The following is a 19,196-nucleotide window of genomic DNA, read 5'->3' on the forward strand; positions in this document are numbered from 1 at the left end:
AGATGTTGGACGGGGGGGGAGTGGCAGGAAGGAACAGTGGTGCAGAGTGAGTCTCTCCCTGGTCGCTGCAGGACTCTGCTGGCCTGGCTGGCTTCCCTTTTATTTTTTATTTTTTTCACCTTTATTTAACCAGGTGGGCCAGTTGAGAACAAGTTCTCATTTACAACTGCAACCTGGCCAAGATAAAGCAAAGCAGTGCGACAAAAACAACAACAGAGTAACACATGGGATAAACAAAAGTCAGTAACACTATAGAAAAATCTATATAAAGTGTGTGCAAATGGGGAAAGGATGTAAGGCAATAAATAGGCCACAGTAGCGAAGTAATTACAATTTAGCAAATTAACACTGGAGTGATAGATGTGCAGATGATGATGTGCCAGTAGAAATACTGCTGTGCAAAATAGCAAAAAAATTAATAAAAACAATATGGGGATGAGGTATGTAGTTGGATGGGCTATTTACAGATGGGCTATGTACAGCTGCAGCGATCAGTAAGCTGCTCAGATAGCTGATGCTTAAAGTTAGTGAGGGAGATATACGACTTCAACTTCAGCGATTTCTGCAATTCGTTCTAGTCATTGGAAGGAAAGGCAGCCAAAGGAGGTGTTGGCTTTGGGGATGACCAGTGAGATATACCTGCTGGAGTGCATGCTGCGGGTGGGTGGCGTTATGGTAACCAGTGAGCTGAAATAAGGCGGAGCTTCACCTAGCAAAGACTGATAGATGACCTGGAGCCAGTGGGTCTTGCGACGAATATGTAGCGAGGGCCAGCAGACGAGAGCATACAGGTCGCAGTGGTGGGTGGTATATGGGGCTTTGGTGACAAAACGGATGGCACTGTGATAGACTGCATCCAGTTTGCTGCAGTAGAGTGTTGGAGCCTATTTTGTTAATGACTTTGCCGAAGTCGAGGATCAGTAGGATAGTCAGTTTCACAATGGTATGTTTGACAGCGTGAGTGAAGGAGGCTTTGTTGCGAAGTAGGAAGCCAATTCTAGATTTAATTTTGGATGGGAGATGCCTAATGTGAGTCTGGATGGAGACTTTACAGTCTAGCCAGACACCTAGGTGTTTGTAGTTGTCCACGTATCTAAGTCAGAAACGTCCAGAGTAGTGATGCTAGTCGGATGGGCGGGTGCGGGCAGCGATCGGTTGAAGAGCATGCATTTAGTTTTACTAGCGTTTAAGAGCAGTCCCTCCAGACAGCCCAGAGATCCACCCAATTAGCTGTCAGGAACGGAGGGATCCTGGGACTCATTGGGAATGAGCAATCAGCTATTCACCATGGCCACTAACCATCCCAGTAACCAGACTCAGGGTCTTTGAGATTGTAACGGAGAGAGAGAGAGAGAGGGCTCTGTTCACAAACACAAACAGACCCCACAGAGATCCAGGACAGCAACACAATTAGACCCAACCAAGAGAAAACAAAAAGATAATTACTTGAAACATTGGAAAGAATTTACCAAAAAACAGAGCAAACTAGAATGCTATTTGGCCCTAAACGGAGAGTACACAGTGGCAGAATACCTGACCACTGTGACAGGCCCAAAATTAAGGAAATCTTTGACTATGTACAGACTCAGTGAGCATAGCCTTGGTATTGAGAAAGGCCGCTGAAGGCAGACCTGGCTCTCAAGAGAAGACAGGCTAAGTGCACACTACCCACAAAATGAGGTTGAAACTGAGCTGCAATTCCTAACCTCCTGCCAAATGTAGGACCATATTAGAGACACAAATTTCCCTCAGATTACACAGACCCACAAAGAATTCAAAAACAAATCCAATTTTGATAAGCTCCCATATATATGGGGTGAAATACCACAGTGTACAATCACAGCAGCAAGATTTGTGACCTGTTGCCACAAGAAAAGGGCAACCAGTGAAGAACATACACCATTGTAAATAGAACCTACATTTATGCTTATTTATTTTCCCTTTCGTACTTTAACTATTTGCACGTCATTACATCACTGTATATATACAAAATATGACATTTGATATGTCTTTATTATTTTGGAACATTTGGAAGTGTAATGTTTACTGTACATTTTTTATTGTTTATTTCACTTTTGTTTATTATCTATTTCGCTTATGTTTCTCATGCCAATAAAGCCCTTAAATTGAATTGAGAGAGAGAGAGAGAGAGAGAGAACGAGAGAGAGAGGAAGAAGTGTGAAGGAGAGAGAGAAGGAAGAAGTGAAGGAGAGAGGGAGGGAAAGAGGATGAAAGGGGAGAGAAGATAGGGTGGGGAAGGAGAGGCAGGAAGAGATACTGCAGGGACTAGAAATAGCGGTGAAGAAACGGAATCTGGAAATGGGAACTGTACATAAATGTACATAAATCAACAGGTGTAATGTCTGTCTGGTGTACTAAAAGCCTGCATGACGTAATACAATCCTGCATTGTTTGTCATGTGTCTGGCTATGTCTATGTCTGTGTGTGCATTTCTGCAGTATACACATCTAGCAGCAACTACAGCACGTTTGTCACTCACAATAGCATTAAGATGTCATCAGTGTAAAAAAAGAAATACTTTTGAACATATCTTGAGGGATATTGTATGTACCAAGAATGGATGCCGTATGATGAGTAATGATGGAATTTGTCAGCCTGTGGCAGAATGATAGAAGGCATTACCATACTTATGAGGTTCATGTGAGATGACACCAGAAAACGGTTTGCCAAAATGCGGTGCAGTCTCATGACTTTCTGCTGCACAAACGTAGGCTATTTTATACCCAAATGTGACTGATATCTGGCTTTGATTTAAAGTAAACAGACAAGGCACAAATCTAACTGCTCCTAAATGCCAAATTAGATACAGTCCAGACCATGGGAGGCTGGTGACACCCTTAATGGGGGAGGATGGGCTTGTGGTAATGGCTGGAGCGGAATAAGTGGAATGGTATCAAAAACATCAACCATGTTTCAATGCCTTTCCATTTACTCCATTCCAGCTATTATTATTGTCACGACTTCTGCCGAAGTCGATGCCTCTCCTTGTTCGTGCGGTGCTCTGCGGTCGACGTCACCGGTCTTCTAGCCGTGATGTGAGGTTTCCTCATTAGATCTCCATCCCTCCTCACCCTTGAGATAGCCTGGCCTAGGGCTTGTCAAGACTGCCTAGGAAACTCCTCTGTTCTCCAAGAAGAGGAGAATGGACTGCTAACCTCCGTGATCGTTAAACCTAGGAGGTAATAAACGGATACAAGGGCTATAGCTAAAAACCTGACCATGAGTAGAAAATGGCAAACTCAACCAACTCCCTGATTCCCAATTAATTGTGATGCATGATTTCCCTTCAGATTCTATAGACGTGCTTAACATGCTTAATTTTACCACCACTCAAATGTACTGCATCATTAGTGGAATATAAAGGGCCTGGCCATCCCTCTTGCCTTCTCCAATGGTTTGTTATTGCCATCATGCCAAGTGATTTAAACTCATGGCCAAGAGCACCATCTCTTTTACACCTCCACATCCATATGGCTAAACTTTAACAATGGCTGTACACATGCAACACACTTCCATGTACACAAGCAGTGAGGCACATCATAAAAGGAAATCTCTTTTTTTACATTGGTGTTGATGTGGTGGCGACAGAAAAAGCCTATTACAGCAATGATTTAGTTTTTTGCTTAATTGATCATGGAAGTATGACAAACCACATCATAAATGGAACACATTACGGAATATTTTGTTCTTTCTAAATTGAGAAATGATCTGTATTGAGTTAGTGAGTATAGATTATAGTCATCCATATTGTTTGTGATGGGAAGCCTGGTTTTGTATTTCAAGCCAGAGAAAGGTGGATAACAATGGGTTTCTAAGGAGATGGTTCCATGGCTCCTGTTCAGTCATGCCTACTGTCGAGACCAGAGCTGGCTGATGAATGTGTCTCTTCCTGTCTGGGAACAACTGCTACATGCACAGGGACTCTTTTTTTATTTCCTTATACCTGTCTTGCTCCACTTGGCACGATTGATTGTTACTTCTCATTTAGTTTTCAGACAAAGGGACCCCAAGTTGGGCTGAAACTATTTCATCTATCCCCGCCCGCCTCAGAAATTAAATCAAATTGTATTTGTCACATGCACCAAATATAACAGGTGTAGACGTGTATATACAAGGAGGGTCACGTCCTGACCTTAGTTATCTTTGTTTTCTTTATTATTTTGGTTAGGTCAGGGTGTGACGAGGGTGGTGTATGTAGTTTGTATTGTCTAGGGGTTTTTGTATGTCTAGGGGTTTTTGTATATCTAGGTGTTTATATGTCTATGGTTGCCTAGATTGGTTCCCAATCAGAGGCAGCTGTTTATCGTTGTCTCTGATTGGGAACCCATATTAAGGTAGCCATATCCCTTGGGTATTTTGTGGGTTATTGTCTATGTGTAGTTGCATGTCAGCACTAGTTGTTTATTGCTTCACGTTCGTTTTGTTGTTTTGTTTAAGTGGTCTTTGTTTTAATAAAATAATAATGTTTTACAATCACGCTGCGCCTTGGTCTCCTCGTTATGACAAACGTGACAGAATAACCCACCAAACCAGGACCAAGCAGCTTGAAAAGGAGGAACAGCGCTTAATGGGGAAATGGACCTGGGAGGAGATATTAGATGGAGCAGGACCCTGGACAGCCAGGAGTATCGCTGTCCTAAGGAGGAGTTAGAGGCAGTGAAAGTGGAACGGTGATACTACAGTACCCAGTCCAGAGCGTCCAGGCGACAGTACCCAGTCCAGAGCGTCCAGGCGACAGTACCCAGTCCAGAGCGGCCGGCGACAGTACCCAGTCCAGAGCGTCCAGGCGACAGTACCCAGTCCAGAGCGTCCAGGCGACAGTACCCAGTCCAGAGCGTCCAGGCGACAGTACCCAGTCCAGAGCGTCCAGGCGACAGTACCCAGTCCAGAGTGTCCGGCGACAGTACCCAGTCCAGAGCTTCGGGCGACAGTTCACAGACCGGAACCTCCAACGACGGGCCACAGTCCGGAACCTCCAACGACAGGACACAGTCCGGGGTCTCCAGCGACGGTCCCCAGTCCGGGGTCTCCAGCGAAGGTTCCCAGTCCAGATCATCCTGTGGTGATCCACGCAGCGAGGGTCCCCAGCCCGGGGCCTACGGCGAGGATCCGCAGTCCAGAGCCTCTGACGATGATCCATGGGTCAGTGCTACAAGAGCGGACCCAGTGTAAAGAAGGGGGTCGGCGTCCAGAACCAGAGCCGCCACCAAGGTTAGATGCCCACCCAGACCCTCCCATATAGGTTTAGGTACGCGGCCGGGAGTCCGAACCTTTGGGGGGGAGGGGGGGTTACTGTCATGCCCTGACCTTAGTAATCTTTGTTTTCGTTATTATTTTGGTTAGGTCAGGGTGTGACGAGGGTGGTATGTGTAGTTTTTGTATTGTATAGTGGTTTTTGTATGTCCAGGGGGTTTTGTATATCTAGGTGCTTATATGTCTATGGTTGCCTAGATTGGTTCCCAATCAGAGGCAGCTGTTTATCGTTGTCTCTGATTGGGGACCATATTTAGGTAGCCATATCCCTTGGGTATTTTGTGGGTTATTGTCTGTGTAGTTGCAAGTCAGCACTAGTTGTTTATAGCTTCACGTTTGTTTTGTTGTTTTGTTAGTTTGTAAGTGGTCTTCGTTTTAATAAAAGAAGAATGTATTCCAATCACGCTGCGCCTTGGTCTCCCTGTTATGACGAACGTGATAAGGAGTACCGATAGCGAGTTATAGTGCAGGGGTAATTGAGGTAATATTCTAGGAAGGGGTGAAAGTGACTATGCAATCAGGATAGATAATAAACAGACTAGCAGAAGAACACTTGGAGAGTGTGACAGTGTGTCTATGTGTGAGTGTGTGGCGTCAATATGCGTGTGTGTGTTTTGTGTGTGTAGGAGTGTCAGTGTAGTATGTGTGAGTGAGTGGGTAGAGTCCAGTGTGTGCATAGAGCCAGTGCAAGAATGTCCGTGCAAAAAAAAGGGGGTCAATGCAAATAGTCTGGGTAGCCATTTAAAAAAAATACACATACATAGGATAGGTGATCAACTGTTCAGCAGTCTTATAGAGCGGGGGTAGAATCTGTTCGGGAGCCTTTTGGTCCAAGTCCGTTACCACTTGCCGACTTGGGTGGCAGGAGTCTTTTTTTAGGGCCTTCCTCTGACACTGTCTGGTATAGAGGTCGTCGATGGCAGGGAGCTCGGCCCAAGTGATGTACTGGGCCGTACGCACTACCCTCTGTAGCCCCTTGCGGTCAGATACCAAGCACATGCCATAACAAGTGGTGCTGCAGCCTGTCAAGACGCTCTCAACGGTGCAGCTTTAGAACATTTTGAGGATCTGAGGACCCATGACACAACTTTTCAGCCTCCTGAGGGTAAAGAGGCATTGTCGTGTCTTCTTCACGACTGTGTTGGTGTGTTTGCTCAGTGTGGATGTTGCCTGTAATCCATGGCTTCTAGTTGGCATATGTACAACGTCGTCAATGCACTTATTAATGAAGCCAGTGACAGATGTGATAAATTCCTCAATATCATTGGAGGAATCCCAGAACATATTCCAGTCTGTGCAAGCGAAACAGTCCTGTAGCTTAGCATCCACTTCATGTAACCACTTCCGTATTGAGCGCGTCACTGGTACTTCCTGTTTGAGTTTTTGCTTGTAAGCATGAATCAGGAGGATAAGGTTATGGTCAGATTTGCCAAATGGAGGGCGAGGGAGAGCTTTTTATGAGTCTCTGTGTGTGTACCAAAGGAGATCTAGAGCTTTGTATGAGTCTGTGTGTGTAGTAAAGGAGATCTAGAGTTTTGTATTAGTCTCTGTGTGTAGTAAAGGAGCTCTAGAGATTTGTATGAGTCTTTGTGTGAGTAGTAAAGGAGATCTAGAGTTTTGTATTAGTCTCTGTGTGTGTAGTGAAGGAAACCTTTACTTTTAAGAGTTTTTTCGCCTCTAGTTTCACAGGTGACATGCTGGTAGAAATTAGGTAAAACTGATTTAATCACCGGCAACTAGGAGAGACGCCTCTGGGTGAGCATTTTGTGGTTTGTTTATGGCCCTATACAGCTTGTTAAGTGCCGTCTTAGTGCCAGCATCGGTTTGTGGTGGTAAATAGACAGCTATATATTGCTGTCTATTTATAGACAGCTATAAATAGAAATAAACATTTTCTTGGTAAATAGAATGGTCTACAGCTTATAATAAGGTATTCTAACTAAGTTGAGCAGAACCTCGATACTTCCTTAATTTTAAAGATTACGAAACAGCTGTTGTTAACAAAAATACATACACCCCCTCCCCTGAGCTTCCCTAACGCTGCCATTCTGTTTTGCCGATGTATAGAAAAAACAGCTAGATTGATATTGTACAGGAACTCGTTCAGCCACGACTGAGAAACATAGGATATTGAAGTTCTTCAGGTCACGTTGATAGGATAGTCTCGAACGGAGCTCATCCAGTTTATTCTCCAGTGACTGCACGTTCGCCAGTAGAACGGAGGGTAGAGTCGGTTTATCCTCTTTCCGACGTAGTCTCATCAGGTATCCCGTACGCTGGCCTCTATAACGCCGCCTCCTCCTCCAAGTGTCAGAGATTTGGACCTACTCCGGGATAATCAATAAATGATGTCATTCGCCTCTGACTCATTGAAGTAGAAGACCTCATCCAAGGTTAGTGAAGCTGTTCTGATATCCAGAAGCTCTTTTCGGTCATAGGAAACGATGGGGGTAATATTATGGACAAAAAAAGTTAAGATCAGTGGGAGAGAAAAAATTGCGCAATATCGCATAAAAAGGCTGCTATTCCCTCAAGCTGCATTTTCTATGCAATCCTCAGCCCCTGTTTGTCACAAATAACCTGCACTCGTGTTTGACTGTGACTGTTGGTTGTCCCCTACTTTCTCTTCCATTCTCCGATCCTAAATGATACCTATAGTGTGGTTGCCAGGCCTGACAGAGCTCCTTATAGTTTGGGGTTGATTACAACAATCTGAACCTTGGTTCCAAATTAAATCCCATCTTCCTAACACTGATATGCACAATTTGGCACAACGGGATAGTGCCCATTCCCATTTCCTGTGAGTTGTTGTCCAAGTGACAATATGAGCGGATGCAGGACAGCATTTCTCATAACAGAACATTTGCATTTTTATGAGTCTGTTATGTGTGTCTGCCGTTTCCTATGAAGTCGGTCAAAGAGAATATCATCACTGAATGATACATAATCTGTAGCGAGAAACACATGTTTATGAAGCCACTGTCCTTTTGCTGACAGGTACTACTGGCAGATAGTTGTTAACCCTATCAGTCCTGAGACCCCAGCAAAAATTGGCTTTTCATTTCTGATACTTGTATTTATCTGCATATTTAGCCTCGCAATGAAGTTTTTTATCATTTTCTTTTTAGGACCACCAGGGCTACAAGCAGAATGCAATTTGACATGAACAGTTGCATTCCTAAGTTTTATTGACAAAATTCAAAAACCGAAAATATCAGCCGAAGCAAAAACCTGATAAAAAATGAATTTAGATGAATGCTGTAAGAAAATTAAGTGTTTGCTTAGTGGGAAATGAATAACTAGTCAGTGACAACTGTGTGGAGTTTGTGACAGCAACTATGTGAGCTTATTACAGTGTTATAGACACTATGTGCAGAGATTTCCTATGATCTTCTATGTAGAAGAACCTCTTACCTTCTAACAACTCTTGTAAAGCTTGTGAGCATCATAAAGCAAAATAGCTTTTCATAGATAGTTTGCAGCACAAACTGTTCTGACTCTACCGACGTTTTTTGTAAAAATGACCTGGCCCCGGGCCCCTTCGGGATCCGCCCTTCTCTCACAAACACTTCTCTAGCTCAGCCACTGTTAATCACACAATGGTTGGTGCAAAATAAATAGGCAAATCCAATGGCACAACCCAGAAGGCTGTAGCTCAAACACAGAATGTTTAAAAGTGGTAGAAGTCTAAAATCATGCTGGGGCGACGGTGGGACTCATTGGGATAAATGAAGTTTATTTTCAAACTTTTTAATAAGGATATGCTGTCTTTGGAGAGCATGACATACAGATGTGGTTCTGTATCAATGGACACAGTTTATTTCAGAGATTTTTCTTCAAGTCAGCGTGCCATTACTATCCTCACATGTATGCAACTATGCCGCAGAGTGTTTTTAAACTCCTGCTCTAACTAGTAATTAGGGCAGTGTCCTTGTCATGGTAAGTACCCCACAAAGAGATATTCTAGTAAGGCTCTCTCACTTCCTGATTTCTTCACTGATTCTGGGCTTGTAGACTTTTCTGTCCGTCTTCGCAGTCTGCAGTGAAATGGCAAAGCCTTCTGCTGCGGTTGATTTTAAAAGACAGGGAGTTTTTACTTTTAAATATCCCCCCTTCTGCGTGCACGGACACACTTTTCATTGTGCACACAAGATGTCTTACCACTGCAGCAAATGTTTTATATTCTTCAGATAATAGGGTAGTCTAAGACGGCTAAGCCGCGGCAGAAACATCACTAAGCTCGGAGGGGAGCATAGGCCAAATTGGCTCATGTGCAGTTTATCGCGGCAACTGTCTCGATAAGTCACCTCTAAGAGTTTCCAGAACATACACATAAGGTGTATTTACCAGGCTCAGACTAAATGACCTCAACAGTAACACCACAATACAGACAGACTTTAACTCCTCAGTGCGCTGCACTGCTAAGTGTCATTGTTCAAACAACTTGACTATTTTGAATATGACAGGCCAATCCGATCCCAATATAGCCTTATGATCCAAAGTAGCAAATACAGACAAGGATCTCCTTCCATTTGTTTGTGAACAGAAAAACTAGAGGTACAGCAGGTGTGCACTTGGGGTATGAACACACATTCATATATATATTTTTTTTTCACAATTATTTAACCAGGTGGGCCAGTTGAGAACAAGTTCTCATTTACAACTGCAACCCGGCCAAGATAAAGCAAAGCAGTGCGACAAAAACAACACAGAGTTACACATAGGATAAACAAAAGTACAGTCAATAACACAATAGAAAAAATATATATACAGTGTGTGCAAATGTAGGAGGTAAGGCAATATGGGGATGAGGTAGGTAGTTGGGTGGGCTGTTTACAGATGGGCTATGTACAGCTGCAGCGATTGGAAAGCTGCTCAGTTAGCTAATGCTTAAAGTTAGTGAGGGAGATATAAGTCTCCAACTTCAGTGATTTTTGCAGTTCGTTCCAGTCATTGGCAGCAGAGAACTGGAAGGAAAGGCGGAAAAAGTGGGTGTTAGCTTTGGGGATGACCAGTGAGATATACCTGCTGGAGCGCGTGCTACGGGTGGGTGTTATGGTGACCAGTGAGCTGAGATAAGGCAGAGCTTTACCTAGCAAAGCATTATAGATGACCTGGAGCCAGTGGGTCTAGCGACGAATATGTAGCAAGGGCCAGCCAACTAGAGCATGCAGGTAGCAGTGGTGGGTGGCATATGGGGCTTTGACAAAACGGATGGCACTGTGATAGACTGCATCCAGTTTGCTGAGTAGAGTGTTGGAGGCTATTTTTTAAATGACATCGCCGAAGTCGGGGATCAGTAGGATAGTCAGTTTTACGAGGGTATGTTTGGCATCGTGAGTGAAGAAGGCTTTGTTGCGAAAGAGGAAGCTGATTGTAGATTTCATTTTGAATGGGAGATGCCTAATGTGAGTCTGGAAGGAGAGTTTACAGTCTAGCCAGACACCTAGGTATTTGTAGTCCACATATTCTAAGTCAGAACTGTCCAGAGTAGTGATGCCATTAGGATGGGCGGGTGCGGGCAGCGATCGGTTGAAGAGCATGCATTTAGTTTTACTAGCATTTAAAAACAGTTGGAGGCCACGGACGGAGTGTTATGGCATTGAAGCTCGTTTGCAGGTTTGTTAAAACCTGTTAAGGATATGGCAGACATACGCCCCCTTTGGAGAGATTGGGTACCCCTAGTAAACTGGAAAAAAAATCTGTCAAAAATTGCTAATATATGCAAATAAAAATTATTATTGGATAGAAAACACTCTAAAGATTCTAAAACCGTTGGAATTATGTCTGTAAGTATAGCAGAACTCACAGGGCAGGCATTCTTCCAAACTAGTTTTTGTGGCCATGAAAGTTGGAGCAACTTTGACGTCATGGCCCCCACCCTTCCCAACCAGCTATGATTCTGGGGACACTTTCTATCTCTTCCGCTAGATGTCCTCTTTCATTAGAGCTTCCAATCGTTCAAATCCCGCGAGAATTGACCCTATGGGAGTGAAATTAGTGCGTGCCACGAGAGAATAGGCTGTGCGTATGGGCGCGAATTGGTCCCAGCCATTCCTTTGTTTCCAGCACTCAAGAGAAGGGCAGACGATGGCCGATTGAATTGAAGTTTGTTTTGCACGTCTAAAACATCATAAAGCTTGCTTCTGCACTTAGTTTGACCTGTTTAGTCGACATATAATGTGTAATTTTGAAGTTTTGATGCGCAACTTATCCGGACCAGAGGACGTTTTGGGTGCATTTCAGCTGATGTTATTAGCAGTAGCTAATACAAAGACGCAAGACTTGAAACCAAACGATGTATTGGGTAAGTATGAAGCCTTCCAGAACATTCTGAACGAAGACCATCGAAGGTAAGGGAATATTTATGCTTAAATCTGTGTTTCTGTTGACTCCAACATTACGTGGAAATGTAGCTTGGAACTGAGCGCTGTCTCAGCATATGGAATAGTGTGCGATTTCTGTAACGTTAAAAATAAATCTAACACAGCGGTTGCATAAAGAAGCAGTGTATCTTTCTAACTATATGTAGAACATGTATATTTAGTCAAAGTTTATGATGTCTATTTACGTTATCTTGCCGCGCTACATAGATTTCCTGCGGGCATTTTTGAGTAATTTCTGAAGGTGAACTCACTGTAAATGGACATTTATGGATATAAATGGCATATTATTGAAAAAAAAAAAATGTACTGTGTAATATGTCATATTACTGTCATCTGATGAAGATTTTCAAAAGGTTAGTGAGCGATTTATTTTTTAATCCTGCGTTTGTTGATTGCATGTTTTGGCTATTGAAATGAGCTGTGTCTGGTGGTGGTTTTACATATGTGCTATGTTTTCGCCGTAAAACATTTTAGAAATCTGACTTGCTGGCTAGATGAACAAGATGTTTGTCTTTCATTTGAGCTATTGGACTTGTTAATGTGTGGAGGTTAAATATTTTTAAGAATATTTTTGCGTTCCATGCGCCACCGTTTCAGCTGAACGTGGGAGGGTTGATTCCCAATTGGGAACCAGTATCGTAGACAGGTTAACAGTGTCCAAAGAAGGGCCAGATGTATACAGAATGGTGTCGTCTGCGTAGAGGTGGATCAAGGAATCACCCGCAGCAAGAGCGACATCATTCATTATATACAGAGAAAAGGCTCGGCCCGAGAATTGAACCCTGTGGTACCCCCATATGACACTCATATGAGGTGAACAGTGACAATAAACAGGCTGATTGTTGTCTATTCTTCTATTCGTCTCACTGACTGCAAGACTGTTTATGAAGACACCCATTTGTCTCTATTGTGAAAACATTCCATTTAATAATCGATACAGTAGCTTTGGTATACAGTGAAATGTTCCAGATATGTAGATCTTCCTGACCTCTAGCAATCTCAAACAATAGAATAAATATTTGAAGGCTTCTTTCCTGAGCGGTCACCATTAGCGACAGATCCATGGTTCATCTATTCAGGCAGATTTCAGTGCTTTGTCCAACCTACCATCGCTATCACTTCAATTAATTACTCTCAATTAAGACGCTATAAACCAGCCCTCCATCTAAAGAATTGCTAATAAGCTAATTTAGGGACATTGAAGAATGAAACAGAGATGGTGAATGGAGGATAATGAACCCTAAGCTTGTTGTCAGCCCTGTCTGCCGCTCGTCTCCTCACTATGCAACGGGAGGGATTCAATGATTGAAATAAAATGAATCAAGACTTTTCGGTGGAAACTGGAAATATGGAAGATGGATGGACACCTCTACAAAATGGCCAACAAGACAACAAAAGGAGCCATGAAGACAGAGACGCAGAGGTTTAGAACATACTGTCGAACACAGCTACAAAACGAGACCATGTTGTCTAAAACATGTAGCGTAGGACGACAGCTGTAGAAAATATGATGGGACACTGGACGGGAGCGGGCTCTGCATGTAACGCCTGCTCAATGTCCGTGTTCAGTTCCCACACTACCGGCGCCACCAGGCAGGAGGGAGTGGGATCCATGGGCCGCTCCTCTGTGTCATACAGCCGAGACAATGCGTCTGCCTACACGTTCTGGGAGCCTGGTCTGTAGGAAAGGGTAAACACAAAACAGGGGAAAACCATGGCCCACCTTGCCTGGCGAGGGTTCAGTCTCCTTGCCGCCCGGATGTACTCCAGATTATGGTGGTAATCCCCTCAAGCTAATGTCTCCACGCCTTCAATGCCTTGACGACAGCCAACAGCTCCCGGTCCCCCACGTCATAGTTTCGCTCCACCGGGCTGAGCTTCTTCGAGAAGAAGGAGATGGACTGCTGGAAGAACAGGCATTTCTCAGCCTTGACGTACAGGTCATGCTCCAACAGGCGACCAAGCACCCTGCGCACCAGGGACACATGCTCGGCACATGTAGCGGAGTATATCAGAATGTCATCAATATACACCACTACACCCTGCCCGTGCAGGTTCCTGAAAATCTTGTCTACAAAGGCTTGGAAGACTGATGGCGCATTCATCAACCCGTATGGCATGACGAGGTACTCATAGTACCCTGAGGTGGTACTGAAAGCCGTCTTCAAGTCCTCTCCCTCCCGGATATGCACCAGGTTGTAAGCGCTCCTGAGATCTAGTTTGGTGAAGAAACGTGCACCGTGCATTGACTCAATCGCTGTGGCTATGAGTGGTAGAGGGTAGCTATACCTCACAGTGATCTGGTTCAGACCTCGATAGTCAATAGCAGACCTCCATCCTTCTTCTTCACAAAAAATAAACTTGAGGAGGAGGGTGAAGTGGAGGACCGAATGTACCCCTGACGCAGGGATTAGGAGACATATGTTTCCATAGCCACCGTATCCACCTGTGACAGAGTATACACATGACTCCTGGGAAATGCAGTGTCTACCAGGAGATTTATCGCACAATCGCCACGTCGATGGGGTGGAAATTGAGTCGCCTTTTTTCTGGAGAAGGTGAGCCAAATCTGCATATTCAGGGGGAATACGCATGGTGGAGACATGGTCTGGACTCTTCATCATAGTAGCACCAACGGAAACCCCTAAACACCTCCCCGAGCACTCTCGCGACCACCCCGTGAGAGCCCTCTGTGTCCAAGAAACAGTGGGGTTATGACTAACCAGGGAAGGTCTAGCACCACGGGAAATGCAGGAGAGTCAATAAGGAAGAGACTAATTCTCTCCTTGTGACCCGCTTGCGTCACTATGCCCAGAGGAGCAGTGACTTCCCTAATCAACCCTGACCCTAATGGTCGACTATCTAAAGCGTGAACGGGGAAGGGCACAGCCACGGGAACAGTGAGGATCCCTAAACTATGGGTGAATGCTCTCAATAAAATTCCCAGCCACGCCTGAATCGATGAGCGTCTTATGCAGGCAATGTGGGGAAAACTCAGGGAAAGTGACATACACAAACATATGAGCAAAAAAGGGCTCTGGGTGAGAATGGTGGCGGCTCACCTGGGGTGATGCCAGAGTGCCCTGCCTGCTGCCTCGATACCTAGCGAAACCAACCCGGCACCGACCCGGCAGTGTGACCACAGATGGTGCATGAGCTGGATCCCCCTCCGGACTCCCTGCGCCCTGCCCCTCCCAGCTCCATGGGTATTGGAGAGGGGGTGCGTGGGGATGGAAAAAACAGACCCTGATCTGAACACCCATGGGTAGCCAGCAGGTTGTCCAGCCGGTCTGTAAGGGGTGTGTACTGGCGGCAGAGAAGTCAGACGCAGGAGAGCAAAAACTGTGTTTCCAACGGCGCAGTTTAATAACAAAACCCAGCGGAAAACAGAACAATCAACAAATGGGTACATAACCCGACGCACACCAGGACAGACGTGCACAAACACTTACAATAAACAATCACCGACAAGGACATGAGGGGGAACAGAGGGTTAAATACACAACATGTAATTGATGGTATTGAAACCAGGTGTGAGGGAAGACGAGAAAACCAATGGAAAATGAAAGGTGGATCAGCGATGGCTAGAAGGCCGGTGATTTCGTCCGCCGAACGCTGCCCGAACAAGGAGAGGGACTGACTTTGGCAGAAGTGACAGATACGTGACAGATGTGACAGATACGAATATGTACAGTATTATTTACTGTAAACACACTATACACTATAGGCATATGCGTCTTATTGCTGAAGCTGAGAGCACTTGACTGACACCAAAATACACCTATTATGGGCTGATGCTAACGAAACGTTACATACACTCATTACTGTCACCCACCAGTCAGAAATTTGAGTGAGACCATTAGGGAATGCGGGAACTAAAGAACATTGCACCTTATTTCTGAAGAAAGCAATGTTCGTCCATGTTGCAACAGCAATGCATTCATGCTAATATGTGTTGTAATTGCATGATAGTCAGGCCCCATGTGTCAACAAGCTCTGTTCAGCAGAGTGCTTATTAGCTGGCGGGAGACTTCGGGAAATGTGATTGGTCATGCTTCAAGCAGCAAGAGCTGTATAACCAATGGAATTGGATGAATAATTTCAACATCTCATCCCCTTCGCTTTATGTGATGTTTTGCACTTAACTATGTTATATTACATGTTTGATTTGGTTATAAACCAATGTCCTTCCTTTTCAGTGGTGGATTAAACCAATGAGTAACCTAGCAGAACAAATTGTGTCAGATGCTTGTCCCTGGCTTCCATGTAAATGTCTTCCACCTGCCTCTTCATTGATTTGTGCATATTTTGTGAGATGTAGCGTTTCACTCTCTCTCTTTCTCCCTTTACACCTCTCGTCGCCAAGATCCCAGGTGGATTCAGAGCAGCTCAATTTGTCATTGACTTGTCAGGCCTGAATAAGACAAACTGCTCCATGCTCATTTATCTGTTATAACACCATACCCTGAGGATTCTGGGTCAGGGGCTCACTGAGGGTATACGTACGTTACAATGTATTGCTGATGTTAGAGGTTCATGTAAAAATATATGATAGTACCATAATATCATGTGTACTCTCTAGGATGCACTGCCCAACAGTATTGTAGTGCTCTTCACCCCTGCCCCCGATAGTCCACAGTGTGTGTATGGTTATCACACCTGCTTTAGCTGGTCAAGGTCTGGATGATCCGTTGAAAAGTAGAAATAGGTGTTTTGGCACTAGGTTGGGTCAAATAGCTGCATACATCGCAGCCCTCCAGGATATGTATTGATACTGGAGCAGGGAAAAGGGAAATCATATGTTACTATCCTTCCCCAAAGGGATACAGGACTGTGACTCTGACTGAACAGCCCAAGGGCATGGTGTCCAGCGGAAGAGAAAATGACAACATATTCCATATTTCCAGTGACATTCTTGAAACCTTGCTAGAATGTTGCCTACAGCGTTAGTTGAGATGAATCACATTTAGGCCATTATTACTGTAGTTTTTAACTGGTCAATGTGAGACTACGAAGACACATTCATTAAGTTTTATTTAATTGTGATGAATGATAAAGAAGGCCCAAAGAGTTCCACCTGACATGTAAGTTACACTGCTGTTAAGAAATTGAACAGATTTTCATTGCCTCTCATCTCCTTGAGAGAGCATTGCTTTGGGGTCTCCTGTAAGTGCAACTCCCTCCATTCTCTCTGGGGGCATTTATTGACGGCTACAGATACAGGATCTTACATTTTTTTTTACAATCGCTAAGATCCATTTCTCAATACGTAGGTCACTTTTTTTAAACTCTTCACACAGTTCTCCTAACCAACTTTCAGCTTGGCACAGCAGTTAATTTCACATCCAAAATGCACTAAAACTACCAAAACACTTCATACATGTCTGAAATCAACTAATTATTCCATAACACTAGCAAAGGATGTCACCCAACACTTTGTCACTCATAAAACAATAACCTAAAAAACACTAACAACCGGTAGCATTACACAATGTTTTCTTTTGTAAAATGTCTTTATAAAACAAGAATGACACCTCTCTACGGTTTAGTCATCCAGCATTCATTGCGACGGGTAGCCTAGTGGTTAGAGTGCTGGACCAGTAACTGAAAGGTTGCTAGATGGAATCCCCGAGCTGTCAAGGTAAAAAAAATCTGTTGTTCTTCCCCTGAACAAGGCAGTTAACCCACTGTTCCTAGGCTGTCATTGTAAATAATAATTTGTTCTTAACTGACTTGTCTAGTTAAATAAATAAAATATATATAACATTTTAAAACTTGAAAAATTGTGTCCATGTGGGACATTTGATCATGTGGATGGTGATCATAAACCTTCCACCTCCATGAGGAAAACAATTCCTCTATGGGGTTGAGGAATGGAGAGTAAGGAAGGAGGAAAATAATTCCTCTATGGGGTTGAGGAATGGAGAGTAAGAAAGGAGGAAAATAATTCCTCTATGGGGTTGAGGAATGGAGAGTAAGGTGGGAGGAAAATAATTCCTCTATGGGGTTGAGGAATGGAGAGTAAGGTGGAAGGAAAAGTGACACCATCCTGGGATGGGCTGCAAACCACTCTGTGACTGCACCGGAGTGGTGAAATGCCACATTGTCCCATACAATTACAAACGTTGGCTGATTTCGCCTCACTGCAACCCTTTCCTCACCTGGCACAACCTTCCATAGAGGTCATCCAGGAATGAAATGAGATGCTCTGTGTTTTTTGGCCCAATTAGTGGTTTGTGTAACCGCAATTCATCAGAGAATATTGCTGCACACATTGTGATGTTGGCACCCCTCTGGCCCAGGATATCCACTGTGGCTCTTTTCCCAATCACATTCCTTCCTCGCCTCCGTGTTTTGGCCAAGTTAAAACCTCATCCACAAAGATGAATATGTAGGATGTTTGCCTGGCTTCAATCCCCATGACTCTCTAAAATGAATCCACAAGGCAACATAAGAGTTAGGCTATCACGGTAGCTTTCATTATAACTAAAAACATGCCATTGTGTTCTCAAAGGAAAGGGTGTACAACTGCTTCCTCCTGACTTGATGTTGTTTCAGGAAACTAGAAATAGTTTTATGCTTACATTGTGAATATTTCACTCAGATGCCCTTGCAGAATGCACATCTTACCTGTTGTTTTGCTGGAAATTTCTCACAATAGATGCCACTGTTGAGAGTTCCAGATTTGGCTGCACTCTCAGACCAGCCTCTCTCATTGATATACAATCATTTATTACATTAGAAATCATAGTAGCCCTAATCTCATCTGAGACTATAGCTCTTGATCTTCCTCTGCCTTCTTCCACCACGCATACATACTCCTCTTCCTCTCCCAACCACTCTTCCTCTGTCAGCCACTTCTCTATCTCTGGCTGGGTCCATGTTTACATTACAGTACAGCATTATTCCTAAAATGTCCCCTTTTGTATAGACGGTAATACAATTGAAAGACCTGGGTAGGTGTTCAGCTACGATGGGAATCAGCTGTGGTTGGTCTAATTGTTTTGATAGTATTTCATTTTTTAGATTTGGAATATATTTCAACACGGTATTACTGTAGAAATGTAGCAAATTGCTGTCTTATTCAATGTTGTGTTATGTTAGGTTTTGAACTTAAGTTTAACAGTTTTGAAAAGAGTATGTAAACATGTGCAAATTGTCCTGCATAGAGTTTTTGTGGTGGTTGTGTCTGAGTGAGAAAATAATTTATGAAATTTGAAAGATGTAGTCATTGAATGCATTTTGTGCCAAAGCAATGAAAAATGATCCACAGTTTAGCCCACATATACTGCTGTTGTGCACACAGTGTGAAGAGTTTTGAAAAAGTGACCTAAGTATTGAGAAATGGCTCCTAGCGATTGTAAAAAAAAAAAACTAACTTGATCACTCTTTTGTTGCTGACAATTTTCCTGCACCCCAATGCAGATGATCTTTCTGATTTTAAATAAATTAGCTGCAATTCCACACTAACACAAGGTTATATTAACAGCATTGCACTTTTCATGTAGCCTACTGTCGGCCAGCTAATAGCCTAAC

This window comes from Oncorhynchus mykiss, chromosome 15 (genome assembly GCF_013265735.2).
Source record: "Oncorhynchus mykiss isolate Arlee chromosome 15, USDA_OmykA_1.1, whole genome shotgun sequence".
Lineage (NCBI taxonomy): Eukaryota > Metazoa > Chordata > Actinopteri > Salmoniformes > Salmonidae > Oncorhynchus > Oncorhynchus mykiss.